Consider the following 26,137-nt stretch of genomic DNA (forward strand, 5'->3'; position numbering starts at 1 on the left):
TACACACAATACGCAACACTATACTACACACAATACGCAACACTATACTACACACAATACGCAACACTATACTACACACAATACGCAACACTATACTACACAATACGCAATACCTTCACACTCCTGCCACTGAATCCACAAACAAAATATTTGTTCATTTTATAAAGCTTCAAAATATTCGTGTAACCAACCACACACCTGTTGATGTTTATGTTGGTGGGTCTCGTTAATCGTAAGTTATTGTGCCCTTATGCAAAACAGATACTTATAATAATAATAAATAATAATAATAATATCTTTATTTCTACATGTACAAGGTATACAGGTTTAGCTAACATCGATGACATACTACTATATAGAAAACCGCTTGTTAAACGGAGCATTTCGGGCAAATTTGGTTAATTCTGTCCCAAGATGCGACCCACACCAGTCGATTAACACCCAGGTACCCATTTTACTGTTGGATGAACAGGGACAGGAGGTGCCTCATCTTCTGGAAATGCGTCATAATTAAATAACAAAAAGGCACAATACCGTGACTGGAACGATACACAAATAACCCGCACATAAAAGAGAGAAGCTTACGACGACGTTTCGGTCCGACTTGGACCATTGACAAAGTCACACAGTGTGACTTTGTCAATGGTCCAAGTCGGACCGAAACGTCGTCGTAAGCTTCTCTCTTTTATGTGCGGGTTATTTGTGTATGCGTCATAATGTTTTCTAGCCGTACCGGGGGATCGATCCCCGGACCTCAGTGTGTGAGGTGAGTGCGCTAGCGATCGAGCTACGGGACACCTAAAGATAGACGAAGATAGACATTCACAAGATGCTCCACCATGCATCACACGTTCCGTAATAATCAATTGCTCGGTGATTAAGAAACGCCAGAGATAGTTTCGGAGCTTCGTCCCCAACTATGGGGGAGTTGGGAGAGGGTGCGTGAGCGCGGGCGCGTGTGAATGACTCCAGCCTAACAAGCATCAACCCGGGTATCGGGTACTCCAGGGCACATCTGAACACATCTCTAGCAAACTAATTAACTCGACTCCCACGGAATACCAAAGTTTGATGGGAATGAGATCGTGTCTTGGAATCCACTCCTTGCCCCGGCGAATTCCAAGAATTAACGAGCTAAGAGTGAGATGGTGCTTCGGTTTGGCTTCGTTGCAACCGCCATGGTTTATAGACGTCATTTTTACCTGATAGCCTCCCATTCCGCAAGTAGCAATGGAGGGTGCATCTCCAGGCACTATCTTTCACTAGAAGCACTGTATGTATCCAATTTATTGCTTAGCAGAAGAGAGATAAACTGTAAATGGATTTAATGAAATTAGATTAGCAGAGAAAGAGAGAGAGAGAGAGAGAGAGAGAGAGAGAGAGAGAGAGAGAGACAGAGAGAGACAGAGAGAGACAGAGACAGAGAGAGACAGAGACACAGAGAGACACAGAGACAGAGAGACAGAGAGACAGAGAGAGACAGAGACAGAGAGAGACAGAGAGAGACAGAGAGAGACAGAGAGAGACAGAGAGAGAGAGACAGAGATAAAGAGAGAGAGACTGAGACTTCAACATAGGAGGGATGTGTGTGGCCTTACTGTTATGTACAAGGCCAATACTGTCAAAGTACCACACCTGCCTCCACTTCGAGAACAGCGTGAAGCAAGTTTCTATACCACAAGACAGGCAGAAAGCAGCAACTTCACTCTGGCTGTACCGTTCTCCAGAGCATCACTTCATCTGAGATCATTTATCCCCAGGATGACTCGAGTCTGGGACACATTCGTACAGCATTATGATGTCAAAGAGATAAAGCCAGTTGATCTCATGAAAATGCTAGCCCACACATGGCTCCAACTTCATCCTGTTCCCTACTTGTATGTTTCATAACAAAAAATGCTTTTAACTGAGCTGATGTAGGTAACAGCTCTTAGATAGTCAATAAAGTTAGGAATCCTTAACTTGTAAATAGCTTGTCAATAAAGCTAGTGATCCTTAGCCTAACCTTGTTAAACCATGTGTAAACAAAAAGAGAAAGAAAGAGAAAGTGAAAGAAAGTGAGAAAGACATTATTGGTGCTTTCGACCGGGTGTGGCAACAGGACCTCTTAACAAAACTAAGCTCTGAGAATCGCAGGCTCTACGCTATGTCTCCTCAGTGACTACCTTCATGGTAGATCTCTAAGGGTAGTTCTCAATGGAACAGAATCGGCAAGACATCCTATTGGGGCAAGTGTTCCACAAGGAAGCGTGGTGCTGGGACCATTATGGAATGTCTACTTCAATGACCTTCATCTCATCCCAGAATTCCATGCATATGCAGAAGACTGTACACTGACATTCACTTATCCAAGAGAAGAAATGCCAGCTGCTCTAAGCTACATCAATCACCAGCTAAGAGCAATATCAGATTGGGGAAACCGGTGGCAAGTAACATTTGCACCTGAGAAAACACAAATGATGATGGTCTCTAGGCACCATGATGGTAATGCCCGTGAAGTAGTAAGTATGAATGGGACGGTGTTGACACGTGGGGAAGAAGTTAATATCCTTGGGGTGAAATTTGACTCCAAACTGACCATGAAGAACCACATTGTAAATCTTGCAAACAAGGCAGCCAGGAAGCTTACAGCACTTCGCTGTATCTCGCATCTGCTTGACAGTAAGGGTTGCAAGATTCTGTACGAGGCACAAGTACGCTCACACCTTGAATATGCTCCGCTTTCTTGGTTTGCCTGCCCCCCCCCCCGTCTCATCTGCGACTGCTTGACAGTAGAGAACAGAGCAAGACGTCTCATCTCTCGCTGGGACCAATCCTGGGTAGATCTGTCACTTCAGCAAAGCCTTCAACACAGGAGGAATTTGGGTGGCCTTACTGTTATATACAAGGCCAATATTGTCAAAGTACCACACTTGGATCCACTTCGAGGACAGCGTGAAACAAGCTTTTATGCCACAAGACGGGCAGAAAGCAGCAACTTCACTCTGGCTGTACCCTTCTCCAGAACATCACTCCATCTGAGATCATATATACCCAGGATGACTCGAGTATGGAACACATTCGTACAGCATAATGATGTCAACGAGATAAAGTCAGTTGATCAAATGAAAATGCTGGCCTACAGATGGCTCCAACTTCATCCTGTTCCCTACTTGTATGTCTCATAACAATAAAAATGCTTTCAAATGAGCTGATGTGGGTAACAGCTCTTAGCTTGCCAATAAAGTTAGGAATCCTTTAACCTGTAAACAGCTTGTCAATAAAGCTAGGGATTCTTAACCTTGTCAAACCCTGTGTAGAGAGAGAGAGAGAGAGAGAGAGAGAGAGAGCGCTAGAGCTTGTAAGCTGTGCTATCATGCTAAGTAATAATTACATCCATCACATTCTCCCTGTGCTAATAGGTAGATTTGATATTTGAAGAATATTTTTACCTCATCCTCATATCTGACAGACAGAGATGTAAGTCATAGCTCCGTTGCTTCCTTTGCGGATGACACCCGGATTGCCATGGCAGTGACCTCCATTGAAGACACAACAAGACTCCAAGCGGACGTAAACTAAATCTTCAAATGGGCCACTCAAAACAATATGAAGTTCAACGAGGAGAAATTTCAACTACTCAAATACGGAAAACTTGAGGAAATTAAAAATGTATCGTGGTATACGACAAATTCTAGCCATACAATAGAGCGAAAAATTAATGTGAATGCCCTGGGAGTGATAATGTCAAAGGATCTCGCCACTCTGACCAAGAATAGAGTTTGTTTAAATCCTCCTGAAGTTCCATAACATCTACGACAATTATCCTACATCTTTGTGTCATCAATTTGCTCATATCACTAGTAATTCCCTCATCAAGATCATCCTCTATCAAAAGCCTTACTAAAATCTAAGTAAATAATATCAAATTCTTTATTGTGGTCAACAGCCTCAAAAGCTTTACTGAAGAAAGTTAATAAATTAGTTAGACAAGACCGGCCTCTTGTGAATCCATGCTGAGTATCATTAATCAAGCTATGCTTATCTGGCTTCTTATAATCTCAGCTATAGAATTTGACGGTAACGACTTGTCCCCTGTTTTAAAAATAGGAGTTACATTAGCCATCTTCCACATATCAGACACTACACCTGTTTGAAGAGATAAATTAAAAATATTAGTTAATGGTTCCACAACAATGTATCTACTGCATACATACCAGGCTGGCGACATTGCTGGCCTGGAGAGTGTACGAAGAACTTTAACGGCACACAAGTACGACAAGGCACCTGAATTACTGGGAACGGTTGAAGGTCCTTGATTTGTATTCTCTGGAACGCAGGCGAGAGAGATGCATGGTAATATACACTTGGAAGGTCCTGGACGGATTGGTACCAGACCTGCACACGAAAATCACTCCATATGAAACCAAAAGACTCGAAAGGAGATGCAACATTCCCCCAATGAAAAGCAGGGCGCCACGAGTACACTGAGAGACAACACAATAAGTGTCCGGGGCCCAAGATTGTTCAACTGCCTCCCAGCATACATAACGGGGATTACCAATAGACCCCTGACTGTCTTCAAGAAGGCGCTGGACAGGCACCTTAAGTTAGTACCTGACCAACCGAGCTGTGGTTTGTACGTCGGGTTACGTGCGGTCAACAGTAACAACCTGGTTGATCAGGACCTGATCCACCATGAGGCCTGGTCACAGACCGGGACGCAGGGGCGTTAACCCCCGAAACCCTCTCCAGGTATACTCAGGTCGAAATAACCAGGTACAGTTAAAAATCCCAATAAATTATTAATGTTGAAAAACTCTTGTAAAAGTTCCCCACACCAAGTTAAAATAACTAGCATTAATTAAAATCCCATTAAATTGCTAATATCAACAGACTGAAAAGTTCCCAGATCCCCACAGGTACCTCAGTAAGTATAAAAACCGCGGCCAAAGCGACAAGAACTAAACCGTGACACAGAAAATGTATTGCAGTTATTTACAAAGCACAAGCTATACAGAGGGCAAGAACACTTTCTAAACATGTTGCACTGATGTGCGCACCAGATCCTCAAGCGACAGATTCAACTCGGATGATGATACCTGTTGGAGGAGAAAAAGACAATTTGAAGAGAATAACTTGATTGAGACACTGCCTGTGGATATGCTTCTTCAATCACTAGTGAAGAAGCCTGCCTAGAGCAGTGGTGTCTTTCATCGCTTGTCTGCTTTAAGGTAGTTCTTTCCACCTGTTGGAGGAGGAGGTCCAAACACTCAAGTCCTGAAGAACTCGCTGATTTTCTGACTGACTGTAGTGACCAACAGGTCCATCACTTCAAGGATGTATCTGTGTATGAGGTTCACGAAATCACTACCCACGTATTTCACGGGATATCAACATGGCTTAGGCACCTTGTGCCATGCATGTGGGAAAAACTCCCACAAGTAGTCAAAAACTGTTGGAGAAACCCGAACAGACGGCCCCACTTTACCAGTCTTGAGACTGCTTACGACGACCAACCTCCCTATAGTCTCAGGTTTTTTTCCAGGTCTAGGAATTCTGCCAAAGCATGAAGGTATCTGGCGATACTCGTTGGATATCACCAGGCAGTCGAACCAAAGATTTAGTCGTCGACAGGAACTTACGGAAACCAAAGTGGAGAAAGACAGCCTCAAGGACTTCATCTCTTTACACATGGTCTGGCTATGATAGATATCTTTATCGTTGTACAAAGACACTTCGATCTCACTTAATTAAAAAAAAAGTAAGCTTAACATACAATTCACCTTTGAGGATAAGAAGGATGACTCCTTACGTTTCTTTCGTGTGTTGTTCTGTAAGGATTTTTAATTAAAGAAAAAAGGACCCACATGAAACCAACTAATAAGGATGACTTTATACATTAGGCACACCATGACCTCAAACTGATAAAAGGCTTCTTACTTCACCTACTCAGGATTTATATTAAATTTATACATGAACAATAATATATTGAATATGCTTTTTCTGTCCTAAGCTTAGAGCTCTTCACACTAGAGTTAGAAATGACATTAATCGACATCCAATTCTCCTCACGGAACTTACTCCAGGCATGATCACCCCTCACCTCCCTAGACCCAACACGAATGTACTAGTTCTCACAACAAAAACCATTAAAGAATTTTCCAAAACTTTAAGCGCACACAAAACCACAGTCACAGCGGGAGTTAATAGCATTCCACGTAGGGGATGTAACAAATTCCATATAGGTGAGACAATCCGAGATTTACAGGAACCCAAGTATGCATGCACTGCTAACACCTCTGTGGTCCATCATAACCTGCATTCCCAGCTAACGGACTGTCATGGAAAAAAGAGGGGGGACCACGACTTATATCATGTTAACTGAGCTAAATGATGTATCGGGTCAGCTACCATCCGCCTCACCAAAAAAGTGGAACAAAACAGAGGAATGTATAAACATTTTCCAAGATCAATACATAAAACTCGACCTGACGCCCAGATTCGGGAACCTCCCTCTACCGGTATCCCTTGACTTGTGTCGCCAGTCACCTCTCCACCACCTAACTTGATTTGGGTCGCCAGTCACCTCTCCACCACCTAACTTGATTTGGGTCGCCAGTCACCTCTCCACCACCTAACTTAGGATGTTTGTTCCTTTGCACTTCATGACGCTCAACTGTGCCTCCCTCAGTGTACTCAACCGAGAGACAGTAAGTATGTTCGCCTAGAATGGAAGGCCTGAGTATATACGCCGAGAGCTGTACCTTTTTTTGTATATATACAGAGATGTGCATCTTTATATATATATATATATATATATATATATATATATATATATATATATATATATATATATATATATATATATATATATATATATATATATTATATATACACATATATACACACACACAACTACAAATTACTTTAATCCTGATTTTAGGGATTAAGCATTCCTAACAATGCATTTCCAAATTTAGAACTAACGAAAAGCCTTAAAAGGCATCGGCCTACTAACAGATGTCCTTTTTTCCCCCACAGAGTTTCCACTTATGTGCCAACTGAACGTTCCACATTAATGTTTCATAAGTTCACTCATTTTATTTCAGTTTCTCCTGCTCATAAAAACTTGGCAATTTAATCCGTTTAGAAAACGGTTGGAAGTGAAAACTGTCAGAAGATAAGGAATGGATTGGAGAGGAAGGTGGGGGGGGGGAGAAAGAAGGAGAGAGAAAGAAATAGAAAGAGGGAGAGAGATAAAGTTTAAAAGATCGATGAAGTAGAGGAAAGGAACGCTTTCCTTCCCAGACGTTTAATTAAATTCACGGGATTTATGTGAGGCAATGTTGCAAGTCGAGAATGTTATTGCTACTGCAAGTGATTTTTCCCCACAAGGCGGTTCTTTTAAAGGAGTAATATCTGTGAAAAGTGTGAGTGAGCACTTACTGTACCCGCCAGCACACCCATGTGAGCACTTACTGTACCCGCCAGCACACCCATGTGAGCACTTACTGTACCCGCCAGCACACCCATGTGAGCACTTACTGTACCCGCCAGCACACCATGTTAGGCTTTCATATATAGTTTCATCACAGGTTATCCTACCCGAAATACTGAGCAGTACGCGGTTTTTTTTTTGTACCCGCCAGCACACACATGTGAGCTATTTTTTACCTAACACTATTTCCAAAAAGGCTTTCATAAAATCACAGGTTATCCTACCCGAAATACTGAGCAGTACGCTTTTTTTTTTTTTCTATTTTTTCCTAACACTATTTCCAAAAAATAAAACAGTAGTAGAACTATTTATTAACCACGGGATAACCCAAGAAATCCTAAGTCTTATGCCCTCTCCACTAGAATGCAACCCACAATCTACGAACTACTAAGTGAACCGGGGCAGTAAGTGGAAGATTTGTCCATACATTTCGTCACCCCCAAGATTGAACCCCGCCATTTTTTTTTCCGAGAATAACACTACTATTGAAAGGCATATAACGCAGGTGTAAATGAGGGAGTAGGCGTGAGGGAACAAATGTAGGCGGAATGATGGTGAGGTTGTTGATTATTATAATCAAGGGGAGCGCTAAACCCGTAGGATTATGCAGCGCCGGTGGGGTTACTTTGTTGAGAACACCCACTGTGAGAAGTGCTTGCCTCTGCTCCCAAAGCAGCGCCTATTGTACGAAACCATCACATTGTTTTGAACCTAGAAATCCTACTTTTCACCAATCGAGGGTTTCGATAAATTAGTTTAAAAGGTACGTGTCTTTGCTGAATAAAGGCATCTCATGCAAATTTACAGCCTACATGACTGTCAGACATAAATCCTAAGTGAAGTAATACTTGGTAAATTTGTCACCAGTATGCCTAATGTAATTTAAATCAACGCACAACAGATAATCGAAATGTAACACCAGATTAACCATACTAACCATACCACACTAGTCCATACTAACCATACCACACTAGTCACACGATGTCCAACTCAGTAGCACACGACCTCATGTTCACACAGTGTATGTACATATACCATCTACAAAGATGTTGAGAAATACTTTGTGAAGACACCAACAAGGCAATCGGAGAAAATTAGCGTCAGGTCAATCCTAGCCTAGCCGAAGTCCATAAAATCGGGTAAATACTAAGTTTCAGGAAGAGGCTTGCTTCTCCATAGAGTCCACGCCAGACAATGCAAAATAAAGTCCAATATACCAAAGAGAAGTAAAGAGTAACACCACCCACAAGTCAGAGTTACTCAAAACAGTGTTACACTTACCAGGCTCACAGGTTTGTCCACAAAATAAAGTGCATAAAGTAAATCTGCCATGACATGAGCAAACACTAGGATATATTTATCAAATAAAGTTTCATTTCTGGAACCTTTATCACCTAGAATCAGAAACTATCAAGGTTCCAGAACGAAAATGTTTTGTAATAAGTATGTCCTTGTGTTTGCTCATGTATTTTTTTTAAACTACTGGTTGGTACCCATTACCAAGGTTAATATGGCGATAACACTGCTAGATTTGGGTTCATGAAAGTGCAGCAGTTTTATGGATACCCTGAACAAAGTCCAGAGTACGACCCTTCAACAATAATGTAGCAAAGCGATGAGTCCACACAATGGACATAAGTTGCAGATGCAACTCAATCCTCAGGAATTATTAATTCTCCCCACCCCACAAAAAAAAAAAAGACTAAGGTGTTCGCCTGTGAGGCTACGTAAACGGAGACTGAGTAACCACTCAAGACTTTCCCTGTGGCGACAAAATGAAATAATATTTGTGTGGAAGGCTGCGCCTGTAGTTACGCTCCATCTGTGCTCGTGTAAGTAGTATTAATTAAGACGGATCATCATCCACCAGCCCACTCAATGTTACAGATATCAGACCAATCATGCATTATAAAAATCTGAGAAAATATTGATCATTATAATAAAAGGCCTGGGCATTATCTCAGCTGTTGGACAATGATGTATATCCATTGTTACAAATAATTCTAACCTTAAATATTAAAAACAAAACATCTACTAACAGACAAGAAGCAAATAATGTAGAAATGCACATTACGGCTCCGCATTATTCAGAAGCAACATTAACATGACAGTCATCACTTTCACTACCATCAAGGACTTTATTCATCAAAAATTTTAAAAACCATTATCACGTGTCTTAAATATTGTATATTGAAGCCTGCATACTGGTGCCATCCCAGTCATTACAAATGACTGATACTGCTCCGCTCCACAAAGGTGGCAATACAGCAATTGCAAAAAACTGCAGACTAATATCCCTAACATCTCACAGCATTGCTATTTTTTAAAGGGTTTTAAGAAGCAAGATTACCAATCACATGGAATCGCAACAGTTGCACAACCCAGGTCAACTTGGGTTCAGAACTGGCCTCTCCTGCCTTTTGCAGCTGCTAGACCACTAACATAGTCTTAAATTCACCTGAAAACGAACAAAACGCAGATGCAGTATACAGACTTTGCAAATGCCTTTGGCAAGTGCGACCATTGTGTAACTGAAAACAGGAATATGTACAGAGTGATATTTAACTTCCTAACAAACAGAACTCAAAGAGTAACAGTCAAGAGTGAAACCAAGAGTGAAACCAGGGGTATATATATATATATATATATATATATATATATATATATATATATATATATATATTACACACACACACTCAACTTTTCTTATGTATGATGTACCGATTTAATGAAACAACAATGTATATGTTATTTACTTTACCGTGTTGGTGTTTGCATACAATTTCAGTTCCAAAATGAATAACTCAAAGCACTCACAGCTGGTCGCAATACAATTTATCAGAAAATTCCTTCTTGGAGCAGAGAAGTGTCAAAATTTTGTGGTGACAAGAAAATGCCCTCCTGGGAGAGAGACCATCTTAGAGCCCAGCCCTTTAGAAAGTGTAGGAACTCCTTCCCTAGGTAGCATTACATATCTTGGTAAGCAGATAATGTTGCTGTCATGTTCGGGAAATTCTTCTCAATCGTACTTGAAACAGAGACAAAGAATACGCGAGTGATTTAATGACATGAAAACACCATCCTCATTATCCCCTTAACATCGACTCAACCCATACTTGCGTTGCTTTATAGCCATGACCTTTATATTCCTGTGCCTCGGCTATCCTCTCGCCTCCCTCCCTACGAGGTGTCCCAATTAACACCCGTCAGCGACCTAGAAAAGGAACTGGTTCTTGTCCTCTAATAGGGGACAACCTATTCCCCCTCCCCTCAAAAAAAAATAAAGAAAAAAAAAAAACACCTTGTTAAGAGGCCATGGGCAACAAGTTTCCAGCAGAGTGGAAAGACTTAGGGAGGAAAGGAGGATGCGGGAAGGAAGGAGAGGGAGAGTGGAGCCAGGAATGATAGAGAGGATGTAGGAACCAGGATGGAAGAAAAGAGGATGCAAGAGGCAGAATGGAAGAAGCAAAGAGATAGAGGGAGGACGTAGAATGGAAGGCAGGAGGGCGTGAGGGAAGGAAGATGCAGGAAACAGAAGAAATAGTGACGGAGGATGTAGGAAGCATGAAGAGGAAGGAAAGAATGAGGCGTCACTTTCGCCTAATGTAAGTGTCATGTTCGTCACAGATGAACATGACATACGAGTCGATGACCAACGTGTTTCTCTTCATAAAGGGTTTTTCCCAGAACACAGCAGCTGTCTCCCACTAGCGCTGGAGGATCTAAAGGTGAACACACACGCACTATCATTCACTCCCTAGCTGTCTTTGTACAGGTGTACTGACAGCAGAATACAATGTCCTACAAATCATCATCCCCGCCCGTTTCGGAGAACCGGGCACTATTTCCCACATCCAGAATTCCTATCCTATCCGGGATAGTTCTCCAACCGCAAGTCAAATCCTTAAAACCCACTCCCCACAAACTCCGAATTAACACGCTTACACAGAGATACAAGTGGCGTACTGCCAACAACAGTGAGGAAAAGACACTGGGACAAGGTTTCAATGAAAAGTTTTATGAGTCTTGATAAAGCTCTACAAGGAGAGAAACGATGTCCCAATTAAATCTTGTTCTGCAACTTATTTTACATTCACGCTCGCATACGACTGATGGATGCTGAAGTCTCTACTATGCAAAACTTCCTTGATGACCCCCCTCCTCCACCCTCTAAGCTCCTCCCTCCAACCCTACCTAGGGCATCCCGTATACCTCCCCTCCATCCACTATTTACATACACTGTCAACCTTTCTTGCTGCAGCGTTTTTGAATAATTAGACCAGTGGTTTCTGAACTTTTTCAGGCTGCCGTCACCTTGGTTCACAGGCTACGTCTCTAGCGCCTCTCCTTCTCTACACACATACACACACCTCTTTCTTGGTATTAGGTTTACTGCAAATTAAAAAAAAACTAATTTAATACTATAAACAAGCGTATTTCACAAACACAAATTAACCTAGTTTTAATGAGGTGGATGTGCTTGGTGCAGGAACACAGCTTCTCAACATCAGGCTTGAAGGAGGAGTCTTAGATCATCGCGTTCAGTAATTTTCAGTCTGTTTCTTTAATTGGAAAGAAGTTTGGTATATACGTATGTCTATATGTGACTCATTATGTGTAGGTCCTGTCAACAAGAATGACAGTAGGCCTACTGAAGCCTCGCTCTATTAAATATGATGTTGGGAAGGCAATAAAGTACATCTTGATTTTGTTCCACACTTCAGGGTAGTCAGAATTTTTTTTTTTAATGAAAAACCTTTAAATGTTTTATTTGAACTCTGGCCTGAGCTCAGTGTCATTTTGGAGTGAAATCGGTTCTTCCTCCACCATTCCTGTTTCCTCATTGCTGATATCTAAGAATGGACTGATTACCCAGTCTGGTATTTTAAGCCAAAAGAATCCTGAAATCTGTCAGACATGTCTCAATGCAGCTCGTTCAGGTGTACACAATACACTTGAAGGTCATCATCTGGTATGCTTTTCATCTCCAGTTCAGAGAGGCTTGAAAACAGAGCTCATGATGGACGATGTTACGTTTGAATAACTGTGTTAAGTGTACGTAACTTAGATTTTGTCATACAGATTTTGCAAAACAAACGTTCCCTTGGTTCTGATGCCACCCTGCCGCCCCCTTTTTCCTCAACACCCTCCCTGGATATTTTCACTGCCCACAGGAGGGGGGCGGTACCGCCCACTCTGGGAATTACTGGATTAGATCATCACTTATATTTAAAACATACTGTAGCACCAGCACCATTATTTTTTCATAGATAAATTTTATAGGCTAAGAATTATCTTATTTCACCTAATATCAAAACCGAGCCCTAAGGAGCTATTACCCCCTAGGAAAGCCACCCACAACAGTAGACTGACACCCAGGCACCTATTTACTGCTAGGTGAACAGGGGTAACAGGTGTAAGGAAACCAATAGCTGATTGCTCAACAAGTAAAACACAAACCTGTTTAAAGTGAAACATTTATATAAAACAATACTGACATTAGCAGATCAAAACCGATTAATAAATAAAACTAAAATAAATTAGAAAAGCGATACTTATTACATACGAATTTTAGTATTAAAAACTGAATAGCTCATCCTTAGTGTTTACCTTGCAGAATATCAGTTTCCAAATTACTTCCATTGTCGTTAGTGATACAAGAATCTTGAATTAATATTCATCCATTCCTCATCAGGATACGTTTGATTTGGACGTGTGTGGTAATACATATTGGTGAAGTATGTATCATCTGGTCACTGTATTGTTAGCAAGAGCGGTGTTAACACTATTACCCTGGAGACTAGTACTGAAAGCAGCAGCAATGAGAAGCAGCTGTTAGAAGTGAAGAGGCCCCGGGGAGGGTCTCTGGGGTAGGCTTAAGTCAGCGAATGTTTGGCAATAACACTCAGGATCATTCAGTTCAAGGAGTGGTGGAGCCTGTATCCTGCGTCCCAACTGTACTCGCTTGACTACCTATTCAGAACCTTCGACAGCATTGAACACGGTATCTGATTAAGCATACGAGGAAAATGGAAATGATCCAAAGATCGGAAACGAGTTTAGTGTTAGAGATGAGGTGGATGGACTACAAAGAGACTTATGATCTCAACAACACTAGCAGAGGACGACTAGGGAGGACCTGACCACGACTTACAATATGAGGATTAGAGAAAGCAAATAAAGACGATGTTTGAGATAGGATATTAGTTTTGATGTGATAACTTGTGAATGCCTCTTTTCATCCACTTCATGAGAAAATATATATATATATATATATATATATATATATATATATATATATATATATATATATATATATATATATATATATATATATATATAAGTAGTCATAATTTCTACAGAGGAACTTCCTTCCGGTTTAGGGCCTTCCACTGGGCGAGGAACCTTCCGGTTTGGGCCTTCTACAGAGCGAGGACTTCCGGTTTAGGCCTTCCACTGAGCGAGGTATCCGGTCTAGGACCAGCAGCTGGAGGGTCACCTTTTCACACCTAGGTGTTACTTCCGGTTTTGACCATGACCTCGCCCTCGAGACTACCTCACCCTTGACCCCCCCAACCAATACCCCCGCCCACGACCCCCCCCCCCCTTCGCGACCCCGCCATCGCGCCGCGCGCCCGCCCGCGCGCCCGCCCGCGCCCTTCGCGACCCCCGCCCCCGCGCCCCGCCCGCGCGCCCCGCCCCGCGCCCGCCCGCGCCCCGCCCGCGCCCTTCGCGACCCCCGCCCGCGCCTTCTGCTGCGCCTTCTGCAGCGTCGTCCGGATCGCCCCCGCGCCTCGAATTTTTTTCCGATTTTTTTCGAATTTTTTTTGAATTTCATTTTCTTGTGCTCTCCATCTCCTCGGATCAAGTTTTTAAGGTTCCCCCTCTCACTTTCACCCCCATCCCAAAATTTCTCGATATTACCAAGTTTTTGGATTCCCCCCTATGGGGGTTTCGAAAGTCTCCATCTCCTCGGATCAAGTTTTTTGGATTCCCCCCTATGGGGTTTTCGAAATTCTCCAATTCCTCGGATCAAGTTTTTTGGGTACCCCTCCTTTCACCCCCCATCCCCAAACAATTTCTCAATATCAAAGTCTCCACTTCCTCGGATCCCCCTCCCACTTTCACCCACCCCCCCCCCACCTCAAATTTCTCGACAATTTTTTGGACCCCCCTATGGGGTTTTCGAAGACTCCATCTCCTCGGATCAAGTTTTTTGGATTCCCCCCTATGGGGTTTTCGAAATTCTCCATCTCCTTGGATCAAGGTTTTCTGGATTGTCCGTCCTTCCACCCCTCCCAACCCCAAAAATTTCTCAATATTACAAGTTTTTGCATTCCCCCCTATGGGGTTTTCGAAATTTTCGAAATTTTCTCGACAATACCATGACTCCATCTCCTCGGATCAAGTTTTTTGGATTCCTCCCTATGGGGGTTTTCGAAATTCTCCATCTCCTCAAATTTTTAAGGTTCCCCCCCTCCCACTTTCACCCCCCCCCCAACCCCAAAATTTCTCGATAATACAAGTTTTGGATTCCCCCCTATGGGGGTTTCGAAATTCTTATGATCTCCTCGGATCAAGTTTTTTTTTTATGGGGTTTTCTCGAAATCAAAGTCTCCATCTCCTTGGATCAAATTTTTGGATTACCCCTCTCACTTTCACTCCCACCCCAAAATTTCTCGATAATACCAAGACTCCATCTCCTTGGATCAAGGTTTTTTGGATTCCCCCCTCTGGGGGTAAGCATTCAAATGAACTCCTCCTATGGGGCATGGTGCTCTCTCTTACTACAGGTCTAAACAAGTGTGACGTCAGTATTCCTCTCATTAATGTGTTTACTCGACGGTCAGTGACGTCACGCGATGACCCCCACACACACAGGCTGAATCATGACGACCCTTTTAGTTCATTAAAGTTAATAAGGGGATATAGTACCTACATCATAGGGAAAACATTTTCACTCTTAACCCAGGTTAATCCAAATAATTTCACATTTTTGTTTCGTTAATACCCACAACAATCCAACAATTTCTTTACAACACAAGTCTAGACATTTTTCTCGTTTTAACTATTTCATCTCAGGTCACTCCCCCACGAAGTAACCTCCTCCCCACCCTCCCGAACCCTCACACTCCAACCAACACCTCACAATTTTCACTCATAACCCCCAATTTTTCTCGTTTTAACCCTTTTAGTTCATTAAAGTTAATAAGGGGATACAGTACATCAGAAAGTCACCACAACACTTATAACCACTTTTCGATAAATTCACTAGTCACAATTTTACATATTACGAAGTTAATACGCACACACACCTCACTTTGAACACCTTCAAAACACTCTCTTAAATCATTTGAATACTCACAAAAATACCTTTATACATTTCCAAACAACACTGAAATACTCCAAAACATCATTCGAACACCCCCAAAATCACCTCTGAATACTCCCAGAACACCTTCATAAGTACTCTTGCACATCATTTGAACACCTTCATAAGTACTCTCATAATCATTTGTACACCTTCAAAAAACACCTTTGAATACTCACATAAACACCCTTGAACACCTTCAAAACACCTTTGAATAACCTCAAAACACCTTTGAACACCTTCAAAACACCCTTGAACACCCTTGATCACCTTCAAAAAAACAACATTTGAACACACTCAAAACACCTTTGAACACCTTTGAACATTTCCAAACAACACTGAAACACTTCCAAAAACACCATTTGAGTACTCCCAAATACACCACTGAATACTAAAACACCACTGAATACACTCAAAACACCACCAAAATCACCATGAAACACTTCCAAAAAACACAATTTGAGTACTCCCAATTACACCACTGAATACTACTAAAACACCGCTGAATTCAATCAAAACACCCTTCAACACCTTCAAAACACCTTTGAACACCTTTGAACATTTCCAAAAACACTATTTGAGTACTCCCAATTACACCACTGATTACTACTAAAACACCGCTGAATTCAATCAAAACACCCTTCAACACCTTCAAACACCCTTGAACACCTTCAAAACACTCTTGAACACCTTCAAAAACACCTTTGAACATTTCCTATTTGAGTACTCCCAATTACACCACTGATTACTACTAAAACACCGCTGAATTCAATCAAAACACCCTTCAACACCTTCAAACACCCTTGAACACCTTCAAAACACTCTTGAACAAAAACACCTTTCATTTCCAAAAACACTATTTGAGTACTCCCAATTACACCACTGATTACTACTAAAACACCGCTGAATTCAATCAAAACACCCTTCAACACCTTCAAACACCCTTGAACACCTTCAAAACACTCTTGAATACCTTCAAAAACACCTTTGAACATTTCCAATCAACACTGAAACACTTCCAAAAAAAACACAATTTGAGTACTCCCAATTACACCACTGAATACTACTAAAACACCGCTGAATTCAATCAAAACACCCTTCAACACCTTCAAAACACCTTTGAACACCTTCAAAACACCTTTGAACACCTTCAAAACACTCTCATAATCATTTGAATAACCTCAAAACACCTTTGAACACCTTCAAAACACCCTTGAATCACCCTTGATCACCTTCAAAAAAACAACATTTGAACACACTCAAAACACCTTTGAACACTTCCAAAAAAACACAATTTGAGTACTCCCAATTACACCACTGAATACTACTAAAACACCGCTGAATTCAATCAAAACACCCTTCAACACCTTCAAAACACTCTTGAACACCTTCAAAAACACCTTTGAACATTTCCAAAACACTATTTGAGTACTCCCAATTACACCACTGATTACTACTAAAACACCGCTGAATTCAATCAAAACACCCTTCAACACCTTCAAACACCCTTGAACACACTCAAAACACCCTTCAACACCTTCAAAAACACCTTTGAACACCTTCAAAACACATTTGAACACATTCAAAACACTCTCATAATCATTTGAACACACTCAAAACACCTTTGAATAACCTCAAAACACCTTTGAACACCTTCAAAACACCCTTGAACACCCTTGATCACCTTCAAAAAAACAACATTTGAACACACTCAAAACACCTTTGAACACCTTTGAACATTTCCAAACAACACTGAAACACTTCCAAAAACACCATTTGAGTACTCCCAAATACACCACTGAATACTAAAACACCACTGAATACACTCAAAACACCACCAAAATCACCATAAACTAAGATCAACACCCACATCCCACAACACCCACAACCCACAACACCCACAATTTTTTCTCGTTTTATCTAATTTCATCAGAAAGTCACAACACCCACACCTCCCATTTTTTTTTCTCGTTTTAACCCTTTTAGTTCATTAAAGTTAATAAGGGGACACACTACATCAGAAAAAGTCACAAAAACAACCCACTTATAACGTCTTTTCGGTATCTCTAGTTCGACAACAACACCCACATCCCACAACACCCACATCCCACATCCCACACACACACAGACACACACACACACACACACACACACACACACACCCTAACCTAGCCTAACCTAACCTAACTTATCCTAACCTAACCTAACCTAACCTAACCTAACCTAACCTAACCTAACCTAACCTAACCTAACCTAACCTAACCTAACTTATCCTAACCTAGCCTAACCTAACCTAACCTAACCTTACCTAACTTATCCTAACCTAACCTAACCTAGCCTAACCTAACCTAACTTAACCTAACCTAACCTAACCTAACCGAACCTACCCTAACCTAACCTTACCTAACATAACCTAACCTAGCCTAACCTAACCTAACCTAACTTAACCTAACCCAACCTAACCTAACCTAACCTAGCCTAACCTAACTTAACCTAACCTAACCTAACCTAACCTACCCTAACCTAACCTAACCTAACCTATCTTAACCTTACCTAACCTAACCTAGCCGAACCTATCCTAACCTAACCTAAAATATATTGGAACACTTCCAAAATACATTAGAGTACTCCAGAATTACTTTGAACGACTCCATTTTTTTTGGATATTTCCAAATTAGTTTTGAAAACTTTATCGTAAAATCGAACATTATTTTCTTGTTGGTAAACACACTCAATGGTAGAAATATTTACTCGATTTCCGAATAGAAACACTTTCCTCGCTCTGAGAGACTCATTGTGGGTCACCCCTTCCCCCCCAACACCACTGGGTAATGCGGTTCACACCCAAGGTAGAACATAACACCTGCGTCAACTCAGGACAGACAGACGCCATGAAATGCGGGTAACATCCAAGGTAGAAAATCATCTCTTTCCAGACCAACTGTCTATCCTAACCTAACCTAACCTAACCTAACCTAATTCCTAACCTAACCTAACCTCACCTAACCGAACCTAACCTAACTCCATCAATCACCTCTATCCTAACCTAACCTAACCTAACCTAACCCAACCTAACTCCATCAAACACCTCTATCCTAACCTAACCTAACCTATCCTAACCTAACCTAACTCCATCAAACACCTCGAATACTACCTAACTTAACCTAACCTAACCTTACCTAACCTACCGAACCTAACCTAACCTAACCTAACCTATCCTAACCTGTCCTAACCTAACCTAACCTATCCTAACCTAACCTAACCTAACCTAACCTAACTTATCCTAAGCTAACCTAACCTAACTTATCCTAACCTAACCTATCCTAACCTAACCTAACCTAAAATAACGAACCTAACCTAACTTATCCTAATCTAATCTAACCTAACCTAACTTATCCTAACCTAACCTAACTTATCCTAACCTAACCTAACCTAACCTAAAATAACCTAACCTAACTTATCCTAACCTACTCACTTTACTTTGAACACCTTCAAAACACTCTCATACATCATTTGAGACCCCCTTTTCTCAATATCTCTCATCCACAACCTTTATCATCTCACTACAGAACAACCCCAAGATTACTTCGAACACTCTCATAAAGCATTTGAGTACTCACATAAACACTTTTGAACATTTCCAAACAACACTGAAGCACTTCCAAAATATCATTTTGATTACTCCCAAATAAGATTTGACAGCTCTAATTTATCTACACTTACACATTTCATTAAATTACATCTCATCCCCCCAAACTCCTCCCTCATTCTCCAGACTTTACAACATTAGCACAAAAAAAAACTAACTCATACACTTATGACATGAGACATTACCATATCTAACACACTGACTAACTTTGAACCAACTCTGAACACCACTGATCTTCTTCAAAAAATGCTCTGCACATCATTTGAACACCTTCAAAAAAACACCATCAAACACCTCCGAATACTCCCAAAAAACACTACTGATTACTACCAAATCACCACTGAATACTACCAATCACCGTCAAAATCACCAGAAACTAAGTTTAACATCACCATCTAACATCCTTTTTATAGAAATCCCCTCAAATCACTATAACCAAGAACTCCCTCCCCATTTGGCGCATGAAAAAAAAAAAAAAAAGCATGAACACAAACCTAATACGCAAACACTTAGTACATGATCACCATCAACTGAAAACATATCTTGTACACACACATAATATAAGACAATCACCAACTACAATCACCCATGTTCACTTACCTCAAAATCACTAATATCACAGAAAACAATCATTTTTATAAACATTTCACACACACACACACAAAAAAAAAAAAAAAATCATATTTGACAATATCTAAGCGCACTCACCTCACTACCACCAACACACGATGTCTCACCTCACAGGACCGACGAGCTCACCTCCAGTGACGTCACACTCCCATTGTGTTACTTGGTGGTTGGTAACATCACACCTAACCCCCCTTGTTTCAACCTGTTGTACCCTACATTATCTAAGAACACTATATCCAAGACGATTACCAGATTTTATGATCCCCAACACCAAGATCACAGAAAACACACATTTTTATAATTATTCACACAAAAATCACGATCACCAATTCCATATCATGTTTACCGTCATCTATCAACACTAATCACCAAGATCACCAAAAAATCTAAGATCATGCATCTCAAAACTACTATGATCACTGAAAACACTTATTTTTTAAACATTCGCACAAAAATAAGACATACACAAAAATACCACAACACTTCCACCAACATCTATAACATAACATGAGCACTATAACATATCACTATCACAAAAAAAAAAAATAATACACAGACACCCACATATTATACATTTCAATTGCAAATTTAAGACATGAGACATACACACCAAATCTAAGACATTCACCTCCAACTAAGACATACACATCACCCTTAAAACTTCCTTCCTTATTCATTCCGTATATCTCCTAGAGCTGTTTTAACCCCGACGGATCCACCACGACGTAGGAGCCAGAGTGTAGTAGGTGGTGTTGGAGTGGTGATGGTTCCTCTGGCTCCTACGTCGTGATGGATCCGTCGGGGTTAAAACAGCTCTAGGAGATATACGGAATGAATAAGGAAGGAAGTTTTAAGGGTGATGTGTATGTCTTAGTTGGAGGTGAATGTCTTAGATTTGGTGTGTATGTCTCATGTCTTAAATTTGCAATTGAAATGTATAATATGTGGGTGTCTGTGTATTATTTTTTTTTTTTTTTGTGATAGTGATATGTTATAGTGCTCATGTTATGTTATAGATGTTGGTGGAAGTGTTGTGGTATTTTTGTGTATGTCTTATTTTTGTGCGAATGTTTAAAAAATAAGTGTTTTCAGTGATCATAGTAGTTTTGAGATGCATGATCTTAGATTTTTTGGTGATCTTGGTGATTAGTGTTGATAGATGACGGTAAACATGATATGGAATTGGTGATCGTGATTTTTGTGTGAATAATTATAAAAATGTGTGTTTTCTGTGATCTTGGTGTTGGGGATCATAAAATCTGGTAATCGTCTTGGATATAGTGTTCTTAGATAATGTAGGGTACAACAGGTTGAAACAAGGGGGGTTAGGTGTGATGTTACCAACCACCAAGTAACACAATGGGAGTGTGACGTCACTGGAGGTGAGCTCGTCGGTCCTGTGAGGTGAGACATCGTGTGTTGGTGGTAGTGAGGTGAGTGCGCTTAGATATTGTCAAATATGATTTTTTTTTTTTGTGTGTGTGTGTGTGTGTGTGTGAAATGTTTATAAAAATGATTGTTTTCTGTGATATTAGTGATTTTGAGGTAAGTGAACATGGGTGATTGTAGTTGGTGATTGTCTTATATTATGTGTGTGTACAAGATATGTTTTCAGTTGATGGTGATCATGTACTAAGTGTTTGCGTATTAGGTTTGTGTTCATGCTTTTTTTTTTTTCATGCGCCAAATGGGGAGGGAGTTCTTGGTTATAGTGATTTGAGGGGATTTCTATAAAAAGGATGTTAGATGGTGATGTTAAACTTAGTTTCTGGTGATTTTGACGGTGATTGGTAGTATTCAGTGGTGATTTGGTAGTAATCAGTAGTGTTTTTTGGGAGTATTCGGAGGTGTTTGATGGTGTTTTTTTGAAGGTGTTCAAATGATGTGCAGAGCATTTTTTGAAGAAGATCAGTGGTGTTCAGAGTTGGTTCAAAGTTAGTCAGTGTGTTAGATATGGTAATGTCTCATGTCATAAGTGTATGAGTTAGTTTTTTTTTGTGCTAATGTTGTAAAGTCTGGAGAATGAGGGAGGAGTTTGGGGGGATGAGATGTAATTTAATGAAATGTGTAAGTGTAGATAAATTAGAGCTGTCAAATCTTATTTGGGAGTAATCAAAATGATATTTTGGAAGTGCTTCAGTGTTGTTTGGAAATGTTCAAAAGTGTTTATGTGAGTACTCAAATGCTTTATGAGAGTGTTCGAAGTAATCTTGGGGTTGTTCTGTAGTGAGATGATAAAGGTTGTGGATGAGAGATATTGAGAAAAGGGGGTCTCAAATGATGTATGAGAGTGTTTTGAAGGTGTTCAAAGTAAAGTGAGTAGGTTAGGATAAGTTAGGTTAGGTTATTTTAGGTTAGGTTAGGTTAGGTTAGGTTAGGATAAGTTAGGTTAGGTTAGGATAAGTTAGGTTAGGTTAGATTAGATTAGGATAAGTTAGGTTAGGTTCGTTATTTTAGGTTAGGTTAGGTTAGGATAGGTTAGGTTAGGATAAGTTAGGTTAGGTTAGCTTAGGATAAGTTAGGTTAGGTTAGGTTAGGTTAGGTTAGGATAGGTTAGGTTAGGTTAGGACAGGTTAGGATAGGTTAGGTTAGGTTAGGTTAGGTTCGGTAGGTTAGGTAAGGTTAGGTTAGGTTAAGTTAGGTAGTATTCGAGGTGTTTGATGGAGTTAGGTTAGGTTAGGATAGGTTAGGTTAGGTTAGGATAGAGGTGTTTGATGGAGTTAGGTTGGGTTAGGTTAGGTTAGGTTAGGTTAGGATAGAGGTGATTGATGGAGTTAGGTTAGGTTCGGTTAGGTGAGGTTAGGTTAGGTTAGGAATTAGGTTAGGTTAGGTTAGGTTAGGTTAGGATAGACAGTTGGTCTGGAAAGAGATGATTTTCTACCTTGGATGTTACCCGCATTTCATGGCGTCTGTCTGTCCTGAGTTGACGCAGGTGTTATGTTCTACCTTGGGTGTGAACCGCATTACCCAGTGGTGTTGGGGGGGAAGGGGTGACCCACAATGAGTCTCTCAGAGCGAGGAAAGTGTTTCTATTCGGAAATCGAGTAAATATTTCTACCATTGAGTGTGTTTACCAACAAGAAAATAATGTTCGATTTTACGATAAAGTTTTCAAAACTAATTTGGAAATATCCAAAAAAAAAAAAATGGAGTCGTTCAAAGTAATTCTGGAGTACTCTAATGTATTTTGGAAGTGTTCCAATATATTTTAGGTTAGGTTAGGATAGGTTCGGCTAGGTTAGGTTAGGTAAGGTTAAGATAGGTTAGGTTAGGTTAGGTTAGGGTAGGTTAGGTTAGGTTAGGTTAGGTTAAGTTAGGTTAGGCTAGGTTAGGTTAGGTTAGGTTGGGTTAGGTTAAGTTAGGTTAGGTTAGGTTAGGCTAGGTTAGGTTATGTTAGGTAAGGTTAGGTTAGGGTAGGTTCGGTTAGGTTAGGTTAGGTTAGGTTAAGTTAGGTTAGGTTAGGCTAGGTTAGGTTAGGTTAGGATAAGTTAGGTAAGGTTAGGTTAGGTTAGGTTAGGCTAGGTTAGGATAAGTTAGGTTAGGTTAGGTTAGGTTAGGTTAGGTTAGGTTAGGTTAGGTTAGGTTAGGTTAGGTTAGGATAAGTTAGGTTAGGTTAGGCTAGGTTAGGGATGTGTGTGTGTATGTGTGTGTGTGTGTGTGTGTGTGTGTGTGTGTGTGGGATGTGGGATGTGGGTGTTGTGGGATGTGGGTGTTGTTGTCGAACTAGAGATACCGAAAAGACGTTATAAGTGGGTTGTTTTTGTGACTTTTTCTGATGTAGTGTGTCCCCTTATTAACTTTAATGAACTAAAAGGGTTAAAACGAGAAAAAAAAAATGGGAGGTGTGGGTGTTGTGACTTTCTGATGAAATTAGATAAAACGAGAAAAAATTGTGGGTGTTGTGGGTTGTGGGTGTTGTGGGATGTGGGTGTTGATCTTAGTTTATGGTGATTTTGGTGGTGTTTTGAGTGTATTCAGTGGTGTTTTAGTATTCAGTGGTGTATTTGGGAGTACTCAAATGGTGTTTTTGGAAGTGTTTCAGTGTTGTTTGGAAATGTTCAAAGGTGTTCAAAGGTGTTTTGAGTGTGTTCAAATGTTGTTTTTTTGAAGGTGATCAAGGGTGTTCAAGGGTGTTTTGAAGGTGTTCAAAGGTGTTTTGAGGTTATTCAAAGGTGTTTTGAGTGTGTTCAAATGATTATGAGAGTGTTTTGAATGTGTTCAAATGTGTTTTGAAGGTGTTCAAAGGTGTTTTTGAAGGTGTTGAAGGGTGTTTTGAGTGTGTTCAAGGGTGTTTGAAGGTGTTGAAGGGTGTTTTGATTGAATTCAGCGGTGTTTTAGTAGTAATCAGTGGTGTAATTGGGAGTACTCAAATAGTGTTTTGGAAATGTTCAAAGGTGTTTTTGAAGGTGTTCAAGAGTGTTTTGAAGGTGTTCAAGGGTGTTTTGATTTGAATTCAGCGGTGTTTTAGTAGTATTCAGTGGTGTAATTGGGAGTACTCAAATTGTGTTTTTTGGAAGTGTTCAAAGGTGTTTTGTGTTCAAATGTTGTTTTTTTGAAGGTGATCAAGGGTGTTCAAGGGTGTTTTGAAGGCGTTGAAGGGTGTTTTGATTGAATTCAGCGGTGTTTTAGTAGTATTCAGTGTTGATTGGAAATGTTCAAAGGTGTTTTTGAAGGTGTCAAAGGTGTTTTGAGGTTATTCAAAGGTGTTTTGAGTGTGTTCAAATTATTATGAGAGTGTTTTGAAGGTGTTCAAAGGTGTTTTGAAGGTGTTCAAAGGTGTTTTGAAGGTGTTGAAGGGTGTTTTGATTGAATTCAGCGGTGTTTTAGTAGTATTCAGTGGTGTAATTGGGAGTACTCAAATTGTGTTTTTTTGGAAGTGTTTCAGTGTTGATTGGAAATGTTCAAAGGTGTTTTTGAAGGTATTCAAGAGTGTTTTGAAGGTGTTCAAGGGTGTTTGAAGGTGTTGAAGGGTGTTTTGATTGAATTCAGCGGTGTTTTAGTAGTAATCAGTGGTGTAATTGGGAGTACTCAAATAGTGTTTTGGAAATGTTCAAAGGTGTTTTTGAAGGTGTTCAAGAGTGTTTTGAAGGTGTTCAAGGGTGTTTGAAGGTGTTGAAGGGTGTTTTGATTGAATTCAGCGGTGTTTTAGTAGTAATCAGTGGTGTAATTGGGAGTACTCAAATAGTGTTTTTGGAAATGTTCAAAGGTGTTCAAAGGTGTTCAAGGGTGTTTTGAAGGTGTTTTAGTAAGTGGTGTAATTGGGAGTACTCAAATGAAGTGTTTCAGTGTTTTTTGGAAGTGTTCAAAGGTGTTTTGAGTGTGTTCAAATGTTGTTTTTTTTGAAGGTGTTCAAGGGTGTTTGAAGGTGTTGAAGGGTGTTTTGATTGAATTCAGCGGTGTTTTAGTAGTAATCAGTGGTGTAATTGGGAGTACTCAAATAGTGTTTTTGGAAATGTTCAAAGGTGTTCAAAGGTGTTTTGAAGGTGTTGAAGGGTGTTTTGATTGAATTCAGCGGTGTTTTAGTAGTATTCAGTGGTGTAATTGGGAGTACTCAAATTGTGTTTTTTGGAAGTGTTTCATGGTGATTTTGGTGGTGTTTTGAGTGTATTCAGTGGTGTTTTAGTATTCAGTGGTGTATTTGGGAGTACTCAAATGGTGTTTTTGGAAGTGTTTCAGTGTTGTTTGGAAATGTTCAAAGGTGTTCAAAGGTGTTTTGAGTGTGTTCAAATGTTGTTTTTTTTTTGAAGGTGATCAAGGGTGTTCAAGGGTGTTTTGAAGGTGTTCAAAGGTGTTTTGAGGTTATTCAAAGGTGTTTTGAAGGTGTTCAAGGGTGTTTATGTGAGTATTCAAAGGTGTTTTTTGAAGGTGTACAAATGATTATGAGAGTACTTATGAAGGTGTTCAAATGATGTGCAAGAGTACTTATGAAGGTGTTCTGGGAGTATTCAGAGGTGATTTTGGGGGTGTTCGAATGATGTTTTGGAGTATTTCAGTGTTGTTTGGAAAT

At 40.3% G+C, this 26,137-nt stretch overlaps 1 protein-coding gene across 3 annotated transcripts in view; it reads right to left on the reverse strand.

The window, feature by feature from the left end:
* LOC128697408 (2-acylglycerol O-acyltransferase 1) overlaps window positions 1-26,137 on the reverse strand; it is a 126,793-nt gene that overhangs the window by 86,282 nt on the left and 14,374 nt on the right. The window contains exon 1 of one of the 3 annotated variants that reach the window (XM_070094199.1): window positions 13,091-13,112. The exons of the other annotated variants lie outside the window; for them this stretch is intronic. The gene's annotated coding sequence lies outside the window, so the exon portion shown is untranslated. Of the gene's footprint in view, window positions 1-13,090; window positions 13,113-26,137 lie in introns of those variants that run through there. 3 annotated transcript variants of the gene reach the window in all.

The sequence above is a fragment of the Cherax quadricarinatus genome, chromosome 44 (genome assembly GCF_038502225.1).
Source record: "Cherax quadricarinatus isolate ZL_2023a chromosome 44, ASM3850222v1, whole genome shotgun sequence".
NCBI classification, from domain to species: Eukaryota; Metazoa; Arthropoda; class Malacostraca; order Decapoda; family Parastacidae; genus Cherax; species Cherax quadricarinatus.